Source organism: Carcharodon carcharias, chromosome 6 (assembly GCF_017639515.1).
Source record: "Carcharodon carcharias isolate sCarCar2 chromosome 6, sCarCar2.pri, whole genome shotgun sequence".
Classification (NCBI taxonomy): Eukaryota; Metazoa; Chordata; class Chondrichthyes; order Lamniformes; family Lamnidae; genus Carcharodon; species Carcharodon carcharias.
In genome coordinates, this window is record NC_054472.1 from 28,077,517 (window position 1) to 28,105,322 (window position 27,806).

Genomic DNA, 27,806 nt, shown 5'->3' on the forward strand with positions numbered 1-27,806 from the left:
TCAAAAAAAATAAAGCTGATATTTTAATCTTCTTTTAATATTGATACAACATGGAATGTCTAGATTCCAGAAGTTGATGATTAACAAAGTGCAGAACTAACCTGATTGGATGAACAGCTAAGGGATTAGTAGCTTCAACAGTGAAAACAGAGATCATTAATCTATTGTTTATGTGTGCATTGTATGCTAGGTTGATCAAACTATTTGATTATTATTCAAATAAACATCAATATAAGTACATGGGGCAATGTTTTCATTTTTTCAAAAATTCTGCCCTGAAAGGGCACATATATAGACCAACACTCAAATGGCCTAGACTACACCATAGTTTATAGTCCTGCTTAACAAAAATATGATGGTCAAGTGGGTGCTGGATAAGTGATCAAGGCAACTGCATTACTCACTGTTGCAAGAGACTTTGATTTTTATGATGCTGGAGTCTGGGGCAGGAATGTTGTGTGAGAGCCCAGAAGCAGGTAGTGCACCAGGAGATTTTGGGCATGTGCAGGCCCTGCCCACCTTAAATACAGAACCTCATTTAAATAAAGGCTTCCTGAGTCCCTCCAGATTCACTATCTGGCTAGTGGACAGAAGCCACAGTTTAGTACCAGAAGACCAAAACCAGAGACCCAGGGGAAAATACCCTGGCAGTCAGTGGAAGGGGGGATTCTAGGACAAGGGTTGATTGCTGATCTGGGGGTTGGGTGTCCTTCGGGAGGAGCTCCTTCAAGATTGGGGTCAGGAAGGGGAGAAACAGGTGTTGGAAAGGCCCAACATATCCTTGAAGCACATATCCTGATCCTCCTGGCTAAAGAAGGAACGTTCTTACACTTGCCCCGCTTCTTAGCTCCTTTCCACTACTTAGCAGCCATAGCTCAGTGGGTAGGGTGGGTAGTGCTCTCACTGCTGAGTCAGAAGTTTGTGGGTTCAATTCCTACTGCAGGACCAAGACTGATGTGACAGTGCTGTACAGAGGGTGTGCTGCAATATGGGCATGGCTGTCTTTCAGATAGTTCTCATCTGCCCTCCTAGATGGATGTAAAAGATCCAAGGCTGCTATTCTGATGAGTGACAGGGAAGTTACCTCTTGTGTCCTAGCCAATATTTATCACTAAAGCAGTCATTATCACATTGCTGTTTGTGGGAGTTTGCTGTGCATGTGTTGACTGCTGAGTTTCTTACATTATAACAGTGACTATACACTTGAAAGGTACTTCACTGGCTGTTAAGTGCTATGAAATGCCTGATAGTCATGAAAGGCACTATATAAATGCAAGTCTTCCTTTCCTTCCTTTCTCTCTGGGTTTCAGTGTAGGACTACTCGTGCCTTGACATTAATATTACATTACAGCATTGATAATGCGTTTAGGCCATGACTTGTTAAGTAGGCTATATTTGCCTTTAAAAGGAGCCTTGTCGATCGCCTAATCTCAGACTTTGCAAAGATTAACTGATGCGGGCGAGTAGGGCCTTTGCTTAATTTGAGGAAGATGAACTTTTTTCTGAGCAGTTTTTTACTAATCATTCATTTCTCTGCAACTTCTAACTGCCCAAACAGCTCGGGTTTTGAAAAAATAATCACGCCTATCATTTTATTACACAATCTTTTAGGAACATTGGGGCATATTTTCCAATTCTGTGATTCAGTAGGAGACTGGTCCCATAACTTACTGGTAGTGCACTGATCGGGACTATCTGCCCAGCAGGTAGGAAACTAACACTAATTCCAGGGGTGAACATCATTACAAACTCCTGAGACTATGCATACCAAGGTAGAGCCTCCATGGTCCATTATTTGTGTGCTTGGATGTCATTGGCATGGTGCCTTCTGTGTTGTACCTATAAATGGGCACACGAAGACAAGCTACAGATTCATAGCCAGGTAAAGGTGCTGACTGGTTTGCTTAAAGCTATGCGTGAAAGGTGAAAGTGCCCGCCTGAGTCTTCTTATTGTGTCCGCAGACAGTCTATACATGGCCCAGCCACAACTGGACACATTTTTGCGCCTTGTTGAATTCGGCAAGATCTGCAACAATGCAGGGTTCCTCTAGCGATAGACATTGCAGGAGGTGTTACATAGTCTGTGGCTCAGTTCCACATTCACAAGTTGTCAGGCTGGTTGTATATCCCCATTTGCTTAGTGACACCTTTGAATGACCTACACCAGTCCTAAGTCTGTTAAGGCACTTCCAGGTTGCCCAGTTGCAATTAGCTCCTGGGGAAAGGCTTTCATCCGGTAGAATTTCCATCGCTGGGGGTTGTTTAAGACTGGCAAACCGGTCTTTCCACAAGGCGATGTGGGCTTCAGATGGGGTTGATTGTAATGGAACAACACTGTTCATGAAGCTCTTCCTTTAATTTAGGCGGCTGGGTGTAGGTGTATGACCAGGTAGAGGGTGCCTCTCAGCAATTTCTTGCTGGCTACCGTTCTTCTTATATCAGGGGGAGCAATACCTGCCAGGATATATAGGCTGTTGGTGTTTGTTGGATTTAAACAACCTGTGATAAGTTGGCAGCTTGCATTCAGAATGGCATCCATCTTCTTAGCATGAGTAGATCTTTCCCATGCAGGGCAGGCGTATTCGGCAGTGGAATAGCAAAGAGCAAGTGCACTGGTTCGCAATGTTTTCGAGCTTGCTCCCCATTTTGTGTTAGTGAGCTTATTCAGGATGTTGTTTCGTGTGCTCATTTTGGCCTTTGTCTTTTCGATGTGGTTCTTGAAGGTGAGGCATCTGTCAAGTGTGGCTCCTAAGTAGATAGGGTGCTCGCAATGCGTCAGTGTTGCTCCACACCAGGTTATTTTAAGCTGGCATTTGGCTTCATGGTTTCTGAGGTGGAATGCACAAACTTGTGTCTTTGATGGGTTTGTGCGAAGGTGGTTTTCTTCATAGTAGGATGTTAGTCCCTCCAAGGACTCAGAAAGCGTTTTCTCCACGGTGTTAAAATCAGTGCTTTGGACAGTGACACATAAGTCATCAGCATATATAAAATGGCGTGTGACACCGTCCATAGGTTGGTCATTTGTGCAGCAGTGCAAGCACGCTTCCCTGAGGAAGAACATTCTTCTGAATATGCCACCTGCTGCGCTTCCCACCTAGTTCAACATAGATCCGGTGATTCTGAAGCATGCTTTCTAACAGCTCTGTTAAGTGAATATTTTTTGTCATCTCTAGGATCTTGCAGAGGAGATGTCTATGGTTCACTGTATTGTATGCTGCTGACAGGTCTACAAAAACAGCACCTGTTATCATCCCTTGCTCAAAACCATCTTCGATATGTTGTGTGAGGTTGAGCAGTTGGCTTGTTGTTGATTTGCTGGGGCAGAAACCTGCTTGCTCTGGAATGATCTTCTCATCTACAGTTGGTGCTATCCTACTGAGTATCAGGCGTTCAAGCAGCTTATTGGTGTGGCAAAGCAGTGAAATTGGCCGAAAACTCTGCTTTATCTGCTCCGTTGCTATGTTGGCAAGACCAGTTGCTTTCCCGTGCTTTAGACTAGATATACCAGTTTCCAGCTCTTACATGGTGCATGGTCCTGTGAAGCCAGGGTCATCACTGTACTTCTTCCTATCTAGTTGTGCTCTGAGTCTGAGTCATATTAGAAGATTGTAAAAATTTAATATTGACATCCTTCTTCAAGGTATTGAACACTTTAATTGTTTCTTTTTCCTTTGAGAGGAGAACTTGCTGATAGTCTCTGCTTTGTTGACTAGTTCAGCCTGCAGCTCTCACAGAAACATCATGGTAGGAGTGGCCATCACAGCCAAAAACGCTGACTCTCCTTTATTGTTATTAATTCTTTTAGCATGCTTCTGGCCTTCATGCTCTTGATGCGTGATCACATCTTATCACAAAGAAAAATAAAAGTGCAAAATGGACAGGTTTCAAATGACCAACTGCAATAACAGCGAAACCCAAAAATAAAGTGAAAGGAATGTAGGCAATAACTCACAACAGCTTAAAGAATTTTTTTACAGCATCAAATGTAACAAAATATTAGATGTAAATGACAAAAGCACTTCACCCAGTGAATATTTCAGTTATGGGAGGATATTCATCTCCATCATTATAATATGGGGTTGGAACAAAACATATTACAATACTCTACAATGAAACCCCCAAACTTATATATGAACTAAGTTGAAAATTGTGATCCAGTGCAATTCAAACACAGAAGAAATTTACTTAGTTAATGATGGCTGGAGAAAGTCTCGCTTTAGCCGCTATTCTAGACAGAAAGAATTGAAACTCCTGCTCCAGCGTCGACTGAAGTCTGATTTATGTCCACTGACCATAATATCTGTGCTGCAATAGTTCCCATTCAATCCTGTAATTTCTCCCAAGATTAGCACTTCATTATTCTTTTTCGTTTTTGACCTCTTAAATGCTACATGATATTAGTTGTTTCTCCTTTAATTTTTGTGTGAGAAGCTTTTTGCTGTGGCGTACCGATTTAAAATGGCCTCTCTTCTTGTAGAAATGGCACTCCGCATTTTTGAGCAATGCAGCCTTTTCCCACCACAATGAGGAAACTAATTAATGACAGCTACCATGACCTCTTCATTCTTTTGCTGTTTTGAATTAGGAATTAGGTGTTCTACAAACTGCACCGTGTCAGCTATTTATCTCCATGAGATCTCTTTGTCGCCTCGAATAAATATTTGATTTTTGTTTGCTCACTTCTGCCTTCCTTGTTAACTGCATTCAATAGGGGGTGATGATGGTTTAGTGGGATTGTCGCTGGACTAATAATCCAGAGATCCAGGGTAATGGCCTGGGGACTAGGGTTCTAATCCTGCTGGAATGAAAAGCCTCATAATGACCATGACCATATCGTTTGTTGCAAAAAAAACCCACCTGGTTCACTAATATGCTTTAAGGAAATCTGCCGTCCTTACCTGGTCTGGCCTATATGTGGCTCCAGACCTACAGCAATGTGGTTGACTCTTAAATGTCCTCTGAAGTGGCCTAGCCAGCCACTCAGATGTATTAAACTGCTACAAAGTCTCAAAAAAGGAAACCGGGCGGATCACACGGTATCGACCTTGGCACCGGAAACAACAAAGGCAAACTTAACGCTGTTGACCCTGCAAAGTCCTCCTTACTAACAACTGGGGGCTAGTGCCAAAATTGAGATAGCTGTCTCACAGACTAGTCAAACAAAAGACTGACTGACACTGTCAGAAATCATACCTTACAGGTAATGTTCCCGTTACCACCCTGGGTATGTCCTGTCCCAATGGCAGGATAGACACAGCAGAGGTGGCAGCACAGTGGTATACAGTCAGGAGAGAGTTGCCCTGGGAATCCTCAACATCAGCGCTGGGTCTCATGGAGTCTCATGGCATCAGGTCAAACATGGGTAAGGAAACCTCTTGCTGATTATCACCAACCGCACCCCCTCAGCTGATGAATCAGTGCTCCTTCATGTTGAACACCACTTGGAGGAAGCACTGAGGGTGACAAGGCACAGAATGTACTCAGGGTCGGGGACTTCAATGTCCATCACTAAGAATGGCTCAGTAGCATCACTACTGACTGAGCTGGCCGAGTCCTAAACGACATAACTACGAGACTGGGTATGCATCAGGTGGTGAGGGAACCAACAAGAGGGAAAAACATAGTTGACCTCAGCCTCACCAACCTGCTTGCCGCTGATACAACTGTCCATGATAGTATTGGTAGGAGTGACCACCACACAGTTGTTGTGGAGATGAAGTCCCGCCTTCACATTGAAGATACCGTCCATCGTGTTGTGTGGCACTACCACCATGCTACATGGGATAGAGTTCAAATAGACCTAGCAACTCAAGACTGGGCATCCACGAGCCATGTGGGCCATCAGCAGCAGCAGGATTGTACTCGAACACAATCTGTAACCTCATGGTCCGGCATATCCCCTACTTAACCATTACCATCAAGCCAGGGGATCAACCCTGGTTCAATGAAGAGTGTAGGAGGGCATGCCAGGATCAGCAACAGGCTACCTAAAAATGAGGTAGCAACCTGGTGAAGCTATAACACAGCACAGCTTGTGTGCCAAACAGCATATGCAGCAACTGATAAACAGAACAAAGCAAGCCCATAACCCACGGATCAGATCTAAGCTCTGCCATATCTAGTTGTGAATGGTGGTGGACAGTTAAACAACTTACTGGAGGAGGAGGCTCCACAAATATCCCCATCCTCAATAATGGGGAAGCCCAGCACATCAGTGCAAAAGATAGGGCTGAAACATTTGCTACAAACTTCAGCCAGAAGTCCCGAGCGGATGATCCATCTCGGCCTCCTCCGAGGTTCCCAGCATCGCAGATGCCAGTCTTCAGCCAATTCGATTCACTCCATGTGTTATCAAGAAATGTGGGGGCACTGAAGGCACTGGATAGCGGAAAGACTATGGGCCCTGACAATATTGCGGCAATAGTACTGAAGACTTGTGCTCCAGAACTTGTTGCACCCCTAGCCAAGCTGTTCCAGTACGGCTTCAAAACTGGCATCTACCCGGCCATGTGGAAAATTGCCCAGGTATGTCCTCTACGCAAAAAACAGAACAACTCCAACTTGGCCAATTACCGTCCCATCAGTCTACTTTTGATCATCAGTAAATCAATAGAAGGAGTCATCAATAGTGCTATCAAGTGGCACTTGCTTAGAAATGGCCTACTCACTGATGCCCAGCTGGGTTCTGCCAGGGCCACTCAGCTCCTGACCTTATTACAGCCTTGCTTCAAACATGGGCAAAAGATCTGAACTTCCGAAGTGAGGTGAGAGTGACTGCCCTTGACATGAAGGCAGCATTTGACTGAGTGTGGCATCAAGGAGACAAAGCAAAACTGGGGTCAATGGGAATCAGAGGGGAAAACTCTCCACTGGTTAGAGTCATACCTAGCACAAAGGAAGATGGTTGTAATTGTTGGGGGTCAGTCATCTCAGCTCCAGGACATCACCAACCATCTTCAGCTGCTTCATCAATGACCTTCTTTCCATCATAAGGTCAGATGTTTGCTGATGATTGCACTATGTTCAGCACCATTCGCAACTCCTCAGACACTGAAGCAGTCCATGTCCAAATGCAGCAAGACCTGGACAATATCCAGGCTTGGGCTGACAGGTGGCAAGTAACATTCGCACCACACATGTGCCAGGTAATGACCATCTCCAACAAGAGAGAATTTAACCATCAACGCTTGACATTCAATGGCATTACCATCACTGAATCCCCCACTATCAACACCCTGGAGGTTATCATTGACCAGAAACTGAACTGGACTAGCTATATAAATACTGTGGCTACAAGACCAGGTCAGGGGCTAGGAATTCTGCGATGAGTAACTCACCTCCTGACTCTCCAAAGCCTGTCCACCATTTACAAGGCACAAGACAGGAGTGTGATGGAATACTCCCCACTTGCCTGGATAAGTGTAGCTCCCACAACACTGAAACTTGACACCATCCAGGACAAAGCAGTCCGCTTGATTGGCACCCCATCCACAAACATTCACTCTCTCCACCACTGACTCATGGTAACATCAGTGTGTACCATCTACAAGATGCACTACAGGAATTCATCAAGGCTCCTTAGATAGCACCTACCAAACCCATGATCACTACCACCTAGAAGGACAAGGGCAGCAAATAGATGGGAACACTACAAACTAGAAATTCCCCTCCAATTCATTCACCATTCTAACTTGGAAATATATCGTTATGCCTTCACTGTCGCTGGGCCAAAATCCTGGAAATCTCTTCCTAATAGCACTGTGGATGTACCTACACCACATGGACTGCAGCAGCTCAAGAAGGCAGCTCACTAATGCCTTCTCAAGGACAATTAGAATTGGGCAATAAATGCTGGCGTAGGCAGTGATGCCCACATCCCGTGAATGAATAAAAAAAACTTCCCTTGACTGCAGAAAGTCTGATAAAGTCTCCTCTAAGCATCCTACACCAATGCAATCCCAAGTTATTTCATCTTTCAGGGCTCCATATTTGCAAATCTCAGCTAGTCAATATATCTTTATTAAAGGAATCAACGCTTTCTCTCGGTCTTTGGATATGCCTATTGAACTTCACCCTGGTATTCCTTAGAATAAAATAAATTTTGAAGGCTTTGACAACCTCTTCAATATGTTGCTCTGTCTTTGTTTATGCCCTGACTATTATGTCATTTTCACTACTGCCCATGGCATAAAGTAGGGCACTGACCTGTTCCTTGCTAGTCTTCTCTGCAAGTTCCAAAGCTGTTCTATAAATGGTAAGCCTATGACAATGGTTCCGCCACTTCTTGGGCTGATCTGTGCCTTCCATGTGGTCGAAGCACTTTGGAAAGGTAGTATTCTCTCCATAGCTTCTCTTCACTGTAGCCTTTTCTTGAGTTCTGTCGGTTTTTTTCTTTCCCACACTGTTCTTGTTCCTCAATGGTTTCTGTTGCTGCTTCTTTCAGTCACTGAGTTCTTCCCTTGGTGCTTTTTCCATTGTTTTCCGCTGTCACTATCTGTGATCATCATTGCGGGTCCTAGATGATGTTGTTCATGGTTGGATTTATGGATAATGCTGGAGGCAAGGCTGTTGGTAAACCTTACCTTTTATTGAACCTCATACCATGTACAGTACTGGCTCAGCATGAGGCTCCACATAGAACTATCTCTCAGCATACTCTGTTGTCATGCGATCTTACATCACTGATGACATAGACTATACATTTAAGTATTTAACATGAATCCTTTGTACTACAATATGAACATGAAGCTGCAGGCCACTCTTGTTTGAAGCTATCATTGGAAGCAGTGCAACAGGTGATTTTTTTAAATAAAATTCTGTTAATTAAAAAACTATAATCTATGGGCATTATGCAAGAGATCATAGTAGGTCAAGCAGCTTCACATGGTATGGGGAATAAGATTTGTGTGGAAGAAAACAAAAAAATATCATTTTCAAACTGGATGGAAATTATGTGCAAAGTCCTGAATGTAGTAGCTCTAAAACTGTGCAGTGAAGCTCAGAGAATGCTACTGAAATAATTGGTGTAATTGAATTCTTTACCATGTGGCTGGTATCTACCGTCAAACTGTTTTTAAAAATTATTTCCATTCGCTGCAATAAAAGACTGGTTTTGATTCCAATTAACATTATTTATGCCACCCACTTACCTGCAATTTTCACAGTGATTCTGGTAAGCACAGCGATTATATCATGCCTAGTGCACTGCCAAGCATTGCTTGGTAATGCTATTGAAGTTGAAAAAGTCTTTATTTCTTTCTGCGATTAAATCTATATCATGCAGTCATATACCTGTCTTTATGAAAAATAACAGTCATGGGTAATGTCAAAAAAAGGAGTGGAAATTAAGCCTTATTGATAGTTTATACAGAGTCTGACTGGAGCTTGAAGTGAGAATTTGATTTTAAGGCCTTTGATTCTCATGGTTTATAACTTCGAAATACAAACTGTTCTTTCAGTTCTCTGGTTTTACATCGGTCTCGTACCTCCAACTGCTAGAATAGTTATATGTTTCAGATTATTTAAAGAGCTAATTTGGCTATATTTCATCCAATCATTAGTACTGTATTCATAGTTTGAGTCCTTAGGCCCAAAAATCCAATGATGCTGCATCCATTTTGCGGGTGTAAAACGAGCACAAAAGAGTCCACTGAGGTGGCAGCTTGTGTGTGCAGAAGTGTGCTGCCTGCCACATTCAAACAGACATCAAAAGAAATGATCAGAGTCTGTGCTTGAAAGTGCAGCTAAGGGGCATAATGCCTGCTTGATACCCCCTTTACCTACCTAATGGCTGCTGTCTGTGATGGAACGCCACAAAATTATTTGTTGGTAAGCTGTCCGGTAACATCCAGTAGATCTGATGTTAAAGAAGACCAATATTTGATCCCTGCACCCAGTTGTAGGCTGGTGTAGACCAATTTCTAGACCTTAATTTCCAATGCCTTGATGTTCATTTCTGTGATGTGTTTTTCTGTGAAACCTCTTAGCTCTTTCTGAATCCCTTCTTTAGTCAATTTCTGTTAGGATTGGAAATAGCTTCAGTAGATATTCTGAAAATGATCTGATTGAGGGAGTTTACAATTCCTGATTTACAAGAGATTTGGAGTCATATAGAAGTCACCAATTTCTCACTCTTACTAAATTACAATGCGATGGGAAGGTGGTAGATAGCTGGAAGGAATAGTCACAACAACATCTATGCTGCTAGACTAATAATCCAGAGATGCAAGGTAATGTTTTAGGGACTGGGGTTCGAATCCCGCCACAGCAGACGGTGGAATTTGAACTCCATAAAAAATCTGGAATGAAACCATTGTCGATTGTTGTTAAGGAAAAAACCCATCTGGTTCACTAATGTCCTTGAGGGAAGGAAATCTGCTGGCCTACATGTGACTCATGGCTGACTCTTAAATGCCCTCTGAAACGGCCGAGCAAGCCACTCAGTTCTAACAAACCTCTACAAAGTCACAAAAAAGGAATGAAACCAGTTGGACTACCTGACATCGATCTAGGCACTGGAAATGACAATGGCAATTGCAGAGTCCTCCTAATGAACATCTGGGGGCTCGTGTCAAAATTGGGAGAGCTGTCTCACATGCTACTTAAGCAACAGCCTGACATAGTCATCCTCATGGAAACATACCTTACAGATAATATCCCAGACACCACCATCACCATCCCTGGGTCTGTCCTGTCCCACCAGCAGGACAGACCCAGCAGAGGTGGCGGCACAGTGGTATACAATCGGGATGGAGTTGCCCTGGGAGTCCTCAACATTGACTCTGGACCCCATGGAGTCTCATGGCATCAGGTCAAACACAGGCAATGAAAACTCCTGCTGATTACCATGTACTGCCCTCCCTCAGCTGATGAATCAGTGCTCCACCATGTTGAACCCCACTTGGAGGAAGCACTGAGGGTGGCAAAAGTGCAGAATGTACTCTGAGTGCAGGACTTCAATGTCCATCACCAAGTGTGGCTCCATAGTACCACCACTGACCAAGCTGGCTGCATCCTAAATGGTGTGGCTGCTAGACTGGGTCTGCAGCAGGTGGCGAGGGAAAAGGATATTTAACCTCATTCTCACCAACCTGCCTGCCGCAGATTCATCTGTCTATGACAATATCGGTAGGGGTGACCACTGCACAGTCAGTCATTGTGGAGGCGAAGTCCTGCCTTTACATTGAGGATACCCTCCATCATGTTGTGTGGCACTACAAATTGCCCAGGCATGTCCTGTACACAAAAAAACAGGACAAATCTAAACCAGCCAATTACCCTCCATCAGCCTATTCTCTGTCATCAGTAACATAAGGAAGGGGGTCATCAACAGTACTATCAAGCGCCATTTGCTTAGCAACAACCTGCCCACTGATGCCCAGTTTGGGTTCCGCCAGGGCCTCTCAGCTTCTGACCTCATTACAACCTTGGTTCAAACATGGACAAAAGAGATGAACTCTCGAGGTGAGGTGAGAATGACTGCCTTTGACATCAAGGCAGCATTTCCCCGAGTGTAGCATCGAGGAGCCTTAGCGAAACTGGAGTCAGTGGGAATCAGGGGGTAAAACCCCATCACTGGTTGGAGTCATATCTAGCTTAAAGGAAGATGGCTGTGGTTGCTGGAGATCAGGCATCTCAGTTCCAGGACATCACTGCAGGAGTTCCTCAGGGTAGTGTCCACGGTCCAACCATCTTCAACTGTTTCATCAATGACCTTCCTTCCATCATAAAGTCAGAAGTGGGGATGTTCACTGATGATTGCACTTCAGCACCATTCGCAACTCCTCAGACACTGAAGCAGTCCATGTCCAAATGCAGCAAGACCTGGACAATATCAGGGCTTGAGTTGACAAGTGGCAAGTAACTGTGACTGTGACTGTGCCACTGTGCCACACAAGTGCCAGACAATGACCATCTCCAACAAGAGAATCCAACCACCGCCCCTTGGCATTACCATCACTGAACCCCCACTATCAACACCCTGGAGGTTATCATTGACCAGAAACTGAACTGGTCTAGCCAAATAAATACTGTGGCTACAAGACCAGATCAGGGGCTAGGAATTCTGCGATGAGTAACTCACCTCCTGACTCCCCAAAGCCTGTCCACCATTTACAAGGCACAAGACAGGAGTGTGATGGAATACTCCCCACTTGCCTGGATGAATGCAGCTCCCACAATATACAAGAAGCTTGACTCCACCCAGGACAAAGCAGTCTGCTTGATTGGTACCATGTCCACAAGCATTCACTCCCTCCGCCACCAACGCACAGTCGCAACAGTGTGTACCATCTACAAGATGCACTGCTGGAATTCACCAAGGCTCCTTAGACAGCATCTTCCAAATCCACAACCACTACCATCTAGAAGGACAAGGGCAGCAGATAGATAGGAACACCACCACCTGGAAGCTCCCCTCCAAGTCACTCAACATCCTGACTTGGAACTATATCGCTGTTCCTTCACTGTTGCTGGGTCAGAATCCTGGAACTCCCTTCCTAACAGCACTGTGGATGTACCTACACCACATGGACAGCAGCGGTTCAAGAAGGCAGCTCACCACCACCTTCTCAAGGGCAATTAGGGATGGGAAATAAATGCTGGCCCAGCCAGCGAAGCCCACATCCCATGAATGAATTAAAAAAATGCAGACGGCCGAATAAAGCGGCATTTCGTAACCTTACACATCACTCAACAGATCAATAATTAAAGAGGCATTGACACCAGAACAAATGGGCAAAAAGAATTGTGATTCATTGCAATACACTTAATACATAATGAATCTCTCATGGCATTATTAGAGGAAACTGTTGCAGACATGTTCTACCCTGCTCCCTCTTGATTTCACTCTCAAGAGTAAGTTCCAATTTATGCCTTTGAGAATATCTTCACTAGTCTTGGTGTGTAGGTATGCTTTCAGTAATGTTATTCTGGGGAATGTTAGTGATATTAATCATTTTAAATGTTAGAATTAATCTCAAGTTTCATAGGAGCTCTCTTTGTAATAAATGATAAAGCACCATATCTTCAAATATTATTTTAAATTTAAATTAAAAGCAAAAATTTTAACAATGGATGAGCAAGCAAATAGCTAACAGTGATATAATATGTTTAACTATTATCATATAAATCATAGAATTACACAGAATTTGCAGACACAGAAAATGCTGGTTTATGCCGGTGTTAATGTTCCACACAAACCTCCTCCCCCCTTATTTTGTCTCACTTTAGCAAGTTATCCTTCTTTTCCCTTCTCCCTCATGTGCTCATCCAGCTTCCCCATAAATATATCCATGGTACTTGCCTCAATTACCCCCTGTGCAGGTATGATCCACATTCTCACAACTTCTTTGAGTCAATCCTTCCATTTAACTCCACAATGGAAATCAATGGGAGGTTGTAATTATAATGCTGAGCTATTCTTTTGTCGAATCCTTTTATATAGAGAATGTTCTTCTTATTTAATTTGTTATTATTGCAGGAGCTGTGAACATTCCCTCGAGAAGTCTAAACTGATTGAAAGATTTGATAAGTTACAGCTCCTTAAATATCCCAAGACAAACCATATTAGCCTGTGGCAATTCAAAAGTACCTTGGCTCACCCTCAAACTTTGCAGAAAACTCAGTGAAACTTTGAAGTTATGCGTGAGTTGAGCTTGGCACAAAGTTCTGCCTGCAGTTGGCAGAGGGGGTGGGGTGGGTGGATGGCACAGTGGGTTTAAATTCCATGATCCAGAATCCTCCATTTGCGTTACATTGGCTCCAGAGTGTCATGCATCAGAAATTCTTCAGGAGCCACTACTCCTACGTCTCAAGATGAATGTGCAAAAGTGAGTGACCATCTTTTTCTCGAGTTGACTGCGTAGGGATTCAATGATGCTGTGCTCATTATTGGGTGTAAAATGAATGGCAAAGTGCCCAACATAGCATGTGGTATGCACACGCACATTCTGAGCATTGTTCAACATATTGGAATAGATACCAAAAGAAGCATCCTTGGCGTGTATCTGATGCAGACATTAGACCCTTTGTATATCAAAATAAAAGAAACTAACACCTCTTTGATGTCTCCTTTATGTTTCAATAATGAATTTCAATCATGGTCTTGAAACCAGCATTAGCATGCCAATTTGAATATGCCAAGGCATCTAACACCTTGTTAGACCCTCACGTAGAATTCAATGGCTTTCAACTTCCAAGGGAGATCAGGAGTGAGATATTGTGACCCAAAATCTGTCCAGCTAATACTAATTTTTCATCAATAAAATGGGTGCAATGTTTGTTTCGTATGATCACGCACTTTTATTCCCTTTGGGGAAATAAGTGCTTGAAAGGATTAGTGGGGTGATCATCAACCTGTTGAACTGCATCATGAACACTCCCTCTATAACCAACAAGTCCTGGAGTGAGACTTCAACATAGAGCTTCTGGCTCAGAGTTACAGACACTACCTACTGAGCCAGGAGACATGCCAATGGGTTGCACTGAGGTCCAATTGCTCCTTCACTATATCCCATCCAACTCAACATTCCTTCACAGTGACCCACCTTCTTCTTCAACTCTCCCAGTTTTCTAACATCAATGGCAGTGATAGCAGCCTTGACCTCTGGCTACAACCTCTCACATTCACCTTGGCAGTAGTTTTGAAAGGGTTGATGTCTATATTTGAGTAGAAGCAGGACTGGGGGACACGGATCTGGTCACTGCTGAATTAAGTCATAAAATGCTGACACACTGACTAGGGCCCTAGTATGTTCTCAGAACTGAATAACAGAGAAGTGAAAAATGATAGATAGCCTCGGGTTTCATTCAATTATCTCTGGGGATCAGGGAATGTTCAAATTCCTTTTCTCCTAGGTCAGCAAAAAGAATTTCTCCAGCACTGCTCTTTTCTCAAATGTAATCACTTAGGGCTGTAAATGGTGTTGGCGATACTAGTGAGCAGATATGAAAACATTTGTATGATTTTAATTTCTGATACTTTGGAGATGTCAACGTATTTAAAACAAATGTGTTAGCATCCCTGTTAGAATAACATCCATAAGAATTTCATATGAAATATATCACCGTTCCTTCACTGTTGCTGGGTCAAAATCCTGGAACTCGCTTCCTAACAGCACTGTGGGTGTACCTACACCATATGGGCTGCAGCGGTTCAAGGAGGCAGCTCACCACCACCTTCTCAAGGTCAGCTAGGGATGGACAATAAATGTTGGCCCAGCCAGTGAAGCTCACATCCCCTGAATGAATTAAAAAATGAGCGTTTTTTGTGTTTACCCTCCAATATTGCCAACTCTAATTTCTAGGTGTTGGATTGTGTTCTCCCTTCTCTTCTTTTAATCAATGTAGGTCTTAGCAGAAACAATTTTAAGTGAATGCACAGCACGGAACTATTCAACAACTTCAAAACTGTGATAAAATATGTTTATCACCTATATCTGACCTCACCTATTCTCCTCGATCCAGCAATAATTCCATAAATGGTATGAGTACCTTACATTTAGGGAGGTGCATTGCCCAAATTCGTCTGTATGATGGTGCAACACAGGGTTGGAATAAAGAGTACTCCTTGTGATTTAAATTTGATCCAATGGGCCTGAAAATTCACAGGGCTTGCACTCATCTCCTGTCCTAGGAAATGGTGGAGTCTGTTAGCGGCAGGCCTCCATCATTTCCAGGATGCTCTGACATTCTGTATAAGGCCTGGAAGCTGCAAACTTCTCTTACGCATCAGGCTGGGTACTGCACTGAGTTCACTACTGGATTGGCTCAGCTGGCAACCAGCACATCTCCGGAGGCTGGTATATTGGGAGAATTGATGCATGACAGCTTCTGGGCTAGGTCAGATAGTCTAGCAAAATGGAGCCCTGACGAAAAGCGGCATTATCTTTTTGGGTTGGCTCTCTTTCAATGGGGTGCCTTTCGCATATGTTCTCATGTGTAACTCCAATGTTTTTGATGGTGGACCAAGAAAACACTTGTTAAGAGATAATGTGTAAGGTTACAGGGATAAGATAGGGGATTGGGGCTAGGTGGAATGCTCTTTCAGAGAGCCAGTGCAGACTTGATGGGCCAAATGGCTTCCTTCTGCATGGTGAAGATTCAGTGATTCTGTGGCAGGGTCTGATATGAATTGTTAAGCTGCTTTATTTCACAGCGAGAAAGTAAATATATGAAAACAACAACTATGATCAAGCTATTGTAACTCACTCAGTGCAACTCATCTTTGTGTGATGGTATAAACTAATGAATGTGCTACACTTCCCCACTTCGGTGAGTTGTCATGTTTGACCTAAACAAAATAATTTTTAACTACTATTTTGCACCACAACACCCTGAGTCTAGGACGCAGCATTTTGTTTAAAAACCAGGGCCATCAATGCATGGCTCTGTCCTTATGTTTTGTTACTGTGTTCACAAAAGAGAGGGGAAAGTGAATGCCTGATAACCTGCTTCAGACTTAATAACTTCAAGGGAAGAATTTTTCACTGTGTGGGCGAGTGCGCACCCGATCCGTTTGAGCATGAAATAGCACATGATGACGTCGGACGAGCTTCCCGACATCATCGTGCGGGATGAGATTTCCATTATTAAATTTTTAAAAATAATAAAAATGTAAGGACAGAATTTTCATCACTTTATATGTTCAGGTGACTGATTCTGATACGTGGACATTTTTTCGGCATCTTAATATCTTTATTGATTGCTTTTAAATTCTTTAGCTCCCTGAGGCAGCTATCTGCTTTCAGGGAGCTTTCACCTTGCGCTCCCCCATGCCTGCGCTTATGTCATCGCCCACCCTCCTTTCACCCCCACCCTGGCAGCGCTGAGCATTTCAGTGCGCCTTTCACGCTGGCTGGCCGTTAATTGACCAGCCAGTGTGAAATCGCAGTTGGGGGCCAATCGCATTCGGAAGTCCGTTCCCTGGCAGCTCCCAGGCCTGCCGATCGCGCGCGCCCGCCGAACTAAAAATCCTGCCCCAAGGTTTTTTAACTACTTTTCATCTGAGGCGTTTTTTTTTAAAAAAGAGAACATCGCACGGATGCACTTTTGCTTTAAAAATTCAACTTTTATAAGGCAATTATTCTCCAAACCCTATCTGTGGAAATTTGGTCAACAGTTCCAAAAAAATTAATAACAACCTGCTCAAATGAACAACATTATGCTGATTTGAAAATCTTGGTCAATTAATTATGAAGCTGATGTTGCAGTTCCACTGAAGGAGCAGCAGGACCAGTGATCCTTCTGTGCATATTGAGCTGACTACCTGCATGGCACCAAGCCATTTAAATCAGTGTTCTCAAACATTTTTGGTTTGAAGGACAACTTTTCAAATAGATTAGTAATCCCAGACTCCTGTCTAACTAATAATACCATATAATACTCATAAAGTGAAAGTGCTGCATGCAAAGAGTGTTTTAATGATGCTTTTAAGAAAACAGGTATTCACTCACAGATATCGGTGAGTATGGTTATGCCTGCTTCTCACTGCAGAGTTATTTATCCTTGCACACTCCCCTTCGGGGGTCGAGAGCCAGCCACTCTGTGCCACACCCTGCTCCCACTACTCAGTTCACACTGAGCCTGCCCCAGGCCGCCACTCATTTGCTTAAATGCTCATTTTGCACTTCCACATTATTTCATGGACCCCTTTGAAAGTCTTTCCGGAGCGCAAGGGCCCATGGTCCCTCGGTTGAGGACCACTGATTCGAATGATTAGAAAGTGTTACACTAGCTCAGTTGCACTGAGCGTGCTCATTGGAAAGAATGGACTCATAAGGATTAGCACCGTCTGCAAATAGGCTGAATTTGTGCCACTGAGCTGGGATTGTTTTTAGGTCAGAAACTACCTCCCAGGCGGAAACTGATTACAGTTAAGATTTTCAAACGAGTGCACCCTTAATTGTCACGGAGATGGGTTTCTGGTTCAATTAGGGCAAGCCCTTGAAGAGCTGGAGGGCCAACCAGAAACTTTCCAGCTTGGTGGGAAGGGGCCCAAAAATTCAACTCCATGTTTTAATGCAAAATCTGTTCATTCCATTGTCTAATACCTTCATGTCAATCCATATGGTTAAGCTGTTTTGGCTTAGAATGGATAAATCCCCAGCTGGCAGTGAAACAAATATTTAAACCATGTACTTTGTTTAAAAATCTGCCTTTTTGATGTGCTGGGAGACTATACTGAAAATTTAGGTGCAGAGGTCTGTGGTCCTACAGGATTTCCTGTCAGAATGGCAATGACTCATAAAACTGACCATTATACCTTTGCAAATGAAATTTAATGTTGAGCTATTATGGCAAATCAGAATGGTTTTCTAATAACTGCTTTCTGGTAGGCTCATAGATATTTTCTAAGGTTTGATTTTGGGATATAATAAGGCCAACATTTATTGCCCATCCTTAGTTACCCTGGAGATGGTGATGATGAAGCTACTTTTTGATCTGCTGCAGTCACTGTGGTGAATGCACTCCCACATTGCTGTTAGGTAGGGATTTCAAAGATTTTGACCCAGTGACCACGATGGCACTTCTAAGTCAGGATGGCATGTGCATTGGAGAGGAAACTCCAGGTGATGGTCTTCCCTTGTACCTGTTGCCCTTGTCCTTTTAGATGGTGGAGATTTCAGGTTTGGAAGGTACTGTTGAACAAATCTGGGCAAGTTGTGCCAGTGCACATCGTGGATAGTATGCACTGCAGCCCTGGCCCATTAGTGGATGGATTTCTGATCAATAGATTGTTTTGTCCTGGATGTTGGCAAGCCTTTTGGGCTGAATTTTTATTGTGGGGTATCAAATCCGCCCCCAGGGGAAACAGTCTTGGAATTTTGACCAAGTCTGAGAAATGGATGTTACAATTAAAAATATTTTTTGGGAGAATATTATGTTATTTTGTGAGAAAGGTTGTGTGTGCCTTTGTGATTTGATTAAACTAGGCAAAGATTAATAGGAGGCAAGTTGTCTGGGGAGGAGGGGGAGTTTAAAACATGAAAGGGATGGAGGTATTAGGTTTGAGTTACAAGTGAATAGGTTAGATCTAGCATTTGTATTTTTAGATAAGCTAAGAATTTGTTTGAATATCTAAGGGAAGTCAGAGGTGACAAGAAACATGATTGCATCTTGCAGGAGTTCCATAGGTAAGCAGGAGTGGGGATGTTATATCTTATTGAACCAAAAGCAAAGACAAAATGGAAACATGGAAGATCTGATATTTGGAAGGATCTGAGTTTCAAAGAGGTGCGAAAACAATGGAACATGAGATGAAAGGGGGAAAAAGATACAGTTGAGAGCTTAACGGAGCTATTTGAACTCTGGTGGCTGGAGGTAGAGCTAAGTGGTTGATCTAGAGCTGAGTTGGGAGCTGTGGCTCTCAGCTGGAAGAAGATGCAGGTTTGAATCAACCATCTAGTCAAGCCAGAAAAGTGCTGGGCTCCTAAAATCAGTTTTATTCGTAAATTTGGATTCCCACAGCAGAATGGAAGAGAGTTACAGGCCATGTGGTATTCCTTTATTAATGGTACAGCAGTTTGCGTTGGGTAATATTACTGGCTTTTTATAGTTAAACATCTATAAGGGAGTGTTGTCTGGAAGGTGTTTACTTGTGGGCCTGACCAAGTAGAGAGTCTTTTTGGGGGAATGTGTTGTAAGGCTAACCTTAATTGTTCAACTGTAATCTTATGTGCTTAAGTTCTCTTTTATTCTTGTTAATAAAACTTTTACTTTTAATCCCAAAAGTGTGACTGGACTTCTTGCTGCTGAGATCAGTATGTTTTCTTCTTGTTTTCAGAATACAAAAAAAAAGGGAATGGCCCTAAGTCAAGTTTCTCTCTGGGATTTGGTTTATGCAGCAATTAACATCAGCTGTGGCCATAACAAATTTGGGGGTTCTTTGTGAGTTTATTATTAAATTCCTTGATCGGGTTGGAGTTTGTGCCTTTGTTCTGGCTTGATTGACAGTTTGGTATTCAGGTATTTCTCAGGCTGGGATAAATACACTATTAGTCATATTGTACTCGGAAGAGAGGAGAATTAGGAAAGTGTGATAGATATTCTGTAGATTTTTCGAGTATCCAACTCGAGAGAATGGTAATTGTTAATCCTTGAAAGGGGATAACTGAAATTATTTCATATTTGTTGATATTAAAATGTGCATTAATAGCTTTAGAATAGACAAATGTAGTTATGAGAGCTCTTTCTAAGCATGATGGGATACTTGACCAAAGTGACTATGGGGATACTGGCTTAGTAGTTAGCAATTACTGCCTTAATAGCCTATATAAACAGACTATTCATTGATATACAGAAGAAGGAGGTAAGGGGGAACTGAAGGCCATGCTCAAGGTTGAGGGTTGAGATAATGGGAACATCTGGAGGTGGAAATTAAGAAATTAATGAGAAAAATTATAATGAAAAGTTGGAATATAAGGACAACATATGCTGTAAACCCCATAGCTTTGAGCGAAGCTCCTTGGGCTGGCTGAGATTCTCTCTCTCTCTTACAAGTGCTTGAAATTAATCTTTGCTTGGTTGAATCTCACAGACTTGAGATTGGTCATTTTTACCACAACATCCTGCACAGGGACTATGAGTTTCATAGCTTAGGAGGTATAGGTCTTGATTAATTTGAGCATAAATCCAGAATGTTGAGAAGTACAGAACACTTCAATGTCAACACCAAGCTGTTTGAAAGTAGGAGAGAGGATATTGGGTGCTTAGAGAGCAAAACAGTCCATCCCATTAGGCAAATATCCCAAGTATTCCAGAGTCTTCTAAACATTATTCATGTGCTCAGAGGATGTGGTACACTGCTAATGCTGACAACATATCTTGTTCCTGAAAATCCCTCCATAATTCGCAATTTAATGTTCAGCTTTGAATTCCTGCTATCATTTTGCTATCTTAAAACAGCCCTGTGCTCATTTAAAAACTTTGAAGTGCAGATTCTGCTGTTTAAACTCTGCCAGAATAAAGTTCCTTAGAAGACCAGAGCAGACGAATAGGGTACTTGCATGCTAGATGCTGGAGGGCAGTTAACTTGTTTATATTGAAGACCAAAACCATCTGATGGCAATAGCCATAAGACCATTGGAAGTACAAGACACTCTGTTTCATTTGTTTCATTTCTATGCCCCCAGTCTTACTGACAGAATTTTAGAACTGCAGCAACAGCAAAAGCTATTTTTGGATGAAGCACAAATGTTGCATGATAAAATATATCAAATCCTGGAAAACTGGCCTATTCAACGGGGAATTAAGCTGAATATTGTGAAAAAAGCCCTCATTGATTCACACTTCTCCTTATTTTATCACCATAAGATCATAAGACATAGGAGCAGAAATTAGGCCATTCGGCCCATCAAGTCTATTCCACCATTCAATCATGGCTGATAAGATTTTCAACCCCATTCTCTCGCCTTCTCCCCGTAACCTTTGATCCCCTTACCAATCAAGAACCTATCTATCTCAGTCTTAAATACACTCAATGACCTGGCCTCCACAGCCTTCTGTGGCAATGAATTCCATAGATTCACCACTCTCTGGCTAAAAAAGATTTTCATCATCTCTGTTCTAAAAGGTCTTCCCTTTACTTTGAGGCTGTCTTACATGGGTCCTACTCTTCCTACTAATGGAAACATCTTCCCCACGATCACTCTATCCAGGCCTTTCAGTATTCTGTAAGTTTCAATCAGATCCACCCTCATCCTTCTAAACTCCATCAAGTATGGACCCAGAGTCCTCAAACATTCCTCATATGTTAAGCCTTTCATTTCTGGGATCATTCTCGTGAACCTCCTCTGGACCCTCTCTAGGGCCAGAACATCCTTCCTGAAGTACGGGGCACAAAATTGCTCACAATATTCTAAATGTGGTCTGACCAGAGCCTTATAAAACCTCAGGAGCACATCCCTGTTTTTATATTCTAGTCCTCTCGAAATAAATGCCAACATTGCATTTCCCTTCCTAACTACCGACTCAACCTGCAAGTTAACATTAAGAGAATCCTGGACCAGGACTCCCAAGTCCCTTTGCACTCCAGATTTCTGAATTCTCTCCCCATTTAGAAAATAGTCTATGCCTCTATTCTTCCTACCAAAGTGCATGACCTCACACTTCCCCACATTATATTCCATCTGCCACTTCTTTGCCCATTCTCCTAACCTGTCCAAATCCTTCTGTAGCCTCCCCGCCTCTTCAATACTACCTGTCCCTCCACCTATCTTTATATCATCTGTAAACTTAGCCAGGATGTCCTCAGTTCCTTCATCTAGATCATTAATGTATAAAGTGAAAATTTGTTGTCCCAACACTGACCCCTGCAGAACTCCACTAGTCACCAGCCGCCATCCTGAGAAGGACCCCCTTATCCCCACTCTCTGCCTCCTGCCAGACAGCCAATCTTCTATCCATGCTAATACCTTTCTTCTAACACCATGGGCTCTTATCTTACTGAGCAGCCTCCTGTGCGGCACCTTGTCAAAGGCTTTCTAGAAGTCCAAGTAGATAACATCTATTGGCTCTCCTTTGTCTAACCTACTCGTTACCTCCTCAAAGAATTCTAACAGATTTGTCAGGCATGACCTCCTCTTGATGAAACCATGCTGACTTTGCTCTATTTTATCATGCACTTCCAAGTATTCTGAAAGCTCATCCTTAATAATGGACTCTAAAATCTGACAAACAACCGAGGTCAGGCTAATCGGCCTGTAATTTCCTGTCTTTTACCTCACTCCCTTCTTAAACAGGGGGGTTACATTCGTGATTTTCCAGTCCTCTGGGACTCTCCCTGACTCCAGTGATTCCTGAAAAATCACCAGTAACGCCTCCACTATCTCTTCAGCAATCTCCTTCAGAACTCTGGGGTGTAATCCATCTGGCATCTGGCCCAGGTGATTTATCCACTTTCAGACCTTTCAGTTTTCCTAGCACCTTCTCCTTGGTAATGGCCACCATACTCATCTCTGCCCCCTGACTCTCTTGAACTTTGGGGATGTTACTCATGTCTTCTACCATGAAGACTGACGCAAAGTACCTATTCAGTTCCTCCGCTATTTCTTTGTTCCCCACTACTACTTCTCCAGGGTCATTTTCCAGCGGCCCAATGTCCACTTTTGCCTCTCTCTTAGCCTTTATAAATCTAAAAAATCTCTTGCAATCTTCTTTTATATTATTGGCTAATTTACCCTCATATTTAATCTTCTCCCTCCTTATTTCTTTTTTTAGTTGTCCTCTGTTGGTCTTTGTAGGCTTCCAGATCCCCTGGTTTCCCAATGCTCTTCGCCGCATTGTATGCTTTCTCTTTAGCTTTTATGCTGTCCCTGACTTCCCTTGTCAGCCATGGTTGCCTCGTCCTCCCTTTAGTATGCTTCTTCTTCCTAGGGATGAATTTTTGCTGTGTCTCCCAAATTACTCCCAGAAACTCCTGCCATTGCTGTTCCACTGTCTTTCCTGCTAGGCTCATCTCCCAGTCAATTCTGGCCAGCTCCTCCCTCATGCCTCTGTAGTTGCCTTTATTCAACTGTTGTACCATTGTATCTGATTCCAGCTTTTTCCTCTCAAATTGCAGGGGAAATTCTATCATATTATGGTCACTTCCTCCTAAGGGTTCCTTCACCTTAAGCTCCCTTATCAAATCTGCCTCATTACACATCACTAAGTCTAGAATTGCCTGTTCCCTAGTGGGCTCCACCACAAGCTGCTCCAAAAAGCCATCTCGTAGACATTCCACAAATTCCTTTTCTTGGAATCCACTACCAACCTGATTTTCCCAGTTTACCTGCATATTGAAATCCCCCATGATCACTGTAACCTTGCCTTTCTTACACACCTTTTCTATTGCCTGGTGTATCTTGTGCCCCTCATCCTGACTACTGTTCGGAGGCCTGTACATAACTCCCATTATGGTTTTTTTACCTTTGTGGTTCCTCAACTCTACCCACACAGATTCTACATCATCTGACCCTATGTCATTTCTTGCTATCAATTTAATTTCATTTCTTACTAACAAAGCAACCCTGCCAACCTGCCTATCTTTTCGATAGGATGTATATCCTTGGATATTTAGCTCCCAGTCCTGATCCCCTTGCAGCCATGTCTCCATGATGCCCACCACATCATACTTGCCAATTTCAATCTGCGCCACAAGCTCATTTACCTCATTTCGTATACTGTGTGCATTCAGAAACAACACCTTCAGTCCTGTATTTCCCGTCCCCTTTCTCATTGTCATCCCTTTGTCTGATGTGCTTGAAGTTAGATTCATAGCCCTTTCCAACCACTCTGTCCTGTTTTGTGTTCTGGGGACTTTAATAGCCTCTCCTGGGCTCTCCTTTCTTTTCAGTTTTTTCATAATTTTCCATGAAGTTGAATCCACCCCCCCCACATGCTAACCTGCTGCTTTGTTTCCCATTAGTCATATTTCTTGGAGTTTTACCCTTCCCTGCCACCCCACTTTCTAGTTTACAGTCCTGTTGACTACCTTATTTACCCTTTTCGCTAGAACATTGGTCCCAGTTCGGTTCATTTGGAGACCATCCCAACGGTACAGATCGCTCCTGTTCCAATACTGATGCCAGTGCCCCATGAAATGGAACCCCTCTTTCCTGCACCACTCCTTTAGCCACGTGTTTACTTCCCTTACTCTCGCGCCCCAGTGCCAATTTGCACGTGGCTCGGGTCCCCTTTGAGATTTTCTTCAGAGATCCTTACTCTTGCTGGCAGAACAGTCAAATTACCTATTTATGGGTGTTCGGCTGACATAATTTCTCAGTTGAGTTTTAGGGAGTAATTAAATACTCTTGAGGATTATTACTTCCCATGTAAGCCTTGTTATCTGCAATCCAATTTTCAACCAACAGGTGAATCATGATATGCTGATTTAAAGACCGAAATGAGTAATTGCAGAAAAATGAGGAAACACATAGAAAAACACACAAGGTCAATGTTGTAAGGGAAACGAATCAAGTGATGTCAGGTAATTCATGAATAATGCAGCCGAATCAAAATTAAATATTTTTACCCAGTCTCAGTGAACTTGCATAAGTTTCTTAAATATTGTCTAGAAATGAAATTTTAAGCTATGATTTTAAGTGTCCTTATATCGAGCATTGGTGATTTCAGCGAGCAAAGATTTAATATATTTTTATAACATTCCTTATTCTGCTGTTTTAGAAGACGTATAAAATCCACTGGATTACCACGTCTCCTAACCAGCAGACAAGGGAATGTCATTTGAATATATCAAGCATTTGTCCACTAATATCGGCAACTGTAATTTATCTTCCTCAATGTGAAAATTAGGCATAATTACTCCATCTAGTTGCATTGTATGTGGGATGGTTGCCTTTCCCTTCATTGTGACATTGTATTACGGGGCTGATACAGGGGCCGAAATCTTCTGTCCTCATTGGCATTGGGCGTTTTGGCTGGCAGGATGGTGGGGAGGGGGGGAAACAATACGGCGAGAAAGCCACAAATTGGTTTTACGCCATCGTGAAACCAGCTTGCAATCATCTGCTCCACCCATCAATGGATTTCCCGCTGTCCAGCATCAGGAATATCATTTTAATACATTTGCATCTAATTATAAGCTCTGCTTACCAGAATGAAACACCTATGTTGGATCATCCGGGCAATTCGGTGTGTTTGCACGCCGATATGTTTCACAACAGTACATAAGCGACAAGCACCTGGTGAGCTGCACTCTGTTCAGGACATCGAGGTCTGTTTGCCTACCTTGCTTCAGGTAGCACTCATGGTTATTAACGCCAGGCTTCGCAAGGCAGCACCACATCAGTTTTAAGGGGGCTCATGGGCAGATCTCAACCGACCAGACCAGCCATGAGGCCGGGGTGGCTTTGCAATGTCGGCGGGGCTAGGACTTGCTTGGGGAAGGGGGATAAGTGGCCTCAGGCAAGGGAAGCAGCTGGAGGGCGAGGGCTGGACTGGGGAAGGGGGATATCCCAGGGTGTATGTGTGGGGCACATGTTGATCTGTGTAAGTGGACTCGAGATGGTGAGAGCTGAAGAGACAGCCTCCACGGGAGATGAGGCCAGATGGTGATGTGTGAGTTTGTGTGAGAGAGTGAGTAGTGATGTCCCCGGGGCTGGCAGTGAGTGAGATGCCAGTGAATGTGTGATGGCCTTGTGAGTGTTTGATTTTAGAGTATTGAGATGGTTGCCTTACCCAGGCGGCATGGATGAGATAATTTATCCATTTTCTGCACTGGATGGCTGATCTCTTGCGTGCAGCGTTAGCACTGACCACCTCTTCCACTGCCTCCCAAGCTGGAATGGTGAGACTGATGGGCCTCCTGTGGCCAGAGTGGGGGTAAAGGACATTGCAGCGGTCCTCCATGGTTTCCAATAGGTGTCCCAAAGATATATCACTGGATTGGTGGGAGGGGGGTGCTGCACCCTTCTTGGCTTTTTGGGCCATGTCTTCACCGGTACTTTCCTGAGTTGCAAGCATTGAGAAGTGTGCACGTGGCTGCAGTTTAAATATGGCGCCCCGCGTGAGGAAGCAGCAAGATAATGGCATGGAGGGCAAATTGGAGGCTGCCCACCAGTGAGACAGCATGTTTCCTGTGGCTGCATAATTACTGAGGCGGGAATGGGACAATAAGGCGCAATAAGGCCAGCGGGTAAAATGTCCTTTTTTCCGCCCGCTACCACATTTAGTGCAAATCTGGGACAATTCCACCTAGGGACCATACTGAATGAACAGGTCTGCTAGCCCAAGCATGCAACCTTTAAACAGCTATTACTTAATGGAAAGTTGTTGCATTCAGAGGATAAAAATTTTGGAACCCGCTTCAAAGCTCAGAAATGGTCACTTCAGCTTTCAGTCTTCAGGGGTGTCTAAGGGAGGAATGGAATGGATTAGAGCTGACAAGCAAAGTCTAAAGGATAGAAATAAAGTGGGAAATGGTGAAGCAGTAGCTGTGGGCCAATGACAGGGATGGATTGATCCTGGCCTTTGTTTTATGGATGGCCAAGTGGACAACTTGCTTCATGCATGAATGCAAAGATGCTTTTCTTTTTTCTTGGTATTCATGGGTACCCTGCTCAAGAAGCTGGGAATTCTGTGGTAACTAACTCATCTCCTGGCTCCGCAATCTACAAGGCATAATTCAGGAGTGTAATGGAATCCTTTCCACTTGCCTGGATGAGTACAGCTCCAACAACACTAAAGAAATTTGGCACCATCCAAGACAAAGCAACTGCTTGATTGGCATCCCATCCACCACCTTCAACATTCAGTCCCTCCAACACCGACGAACAGTGCACCAATGTATTCCATCTGGAAGATGCACTGCAGGAATTCACCAAAGCTGCTTCAGTTGCACCTTCCAAACCCACAACCTCTACTACCTAGAAGGACCAATACAGTAGATGCATGGGAACCACATGCAAGTTCCCCTTCAAGCCACACAGCACCCTGATTTGGAATTATATCACTGTTCCTTTGCTGTCACTGGTCAAAAACCTGGAACTCTCTTCCTACCAGCACAGGGCGTGTACCTACACCACATGGACTGCAGCGGTTCCTGAAGTTAGTTCAATTTTCAGGAAAGCATCACCAAGTGTTGTGAAAGAGCCAAACTGAGTGTGTGATGGTCTGGTATCAGGAAAGACATAGAAACTAGGGCAGGAACATGCACAGTTTGTCAAGTAGCCAGGCCCATCTAACAGAGGGAGCCATTAATGACCACGCCAGGGAGACCTTGGAAGAGAGTGGGAGCTGATCTATGGGAACTGAAGTGATATTACGTAATTGTCATCGCCTACTTCTCCAGATACCTGGAAATCACT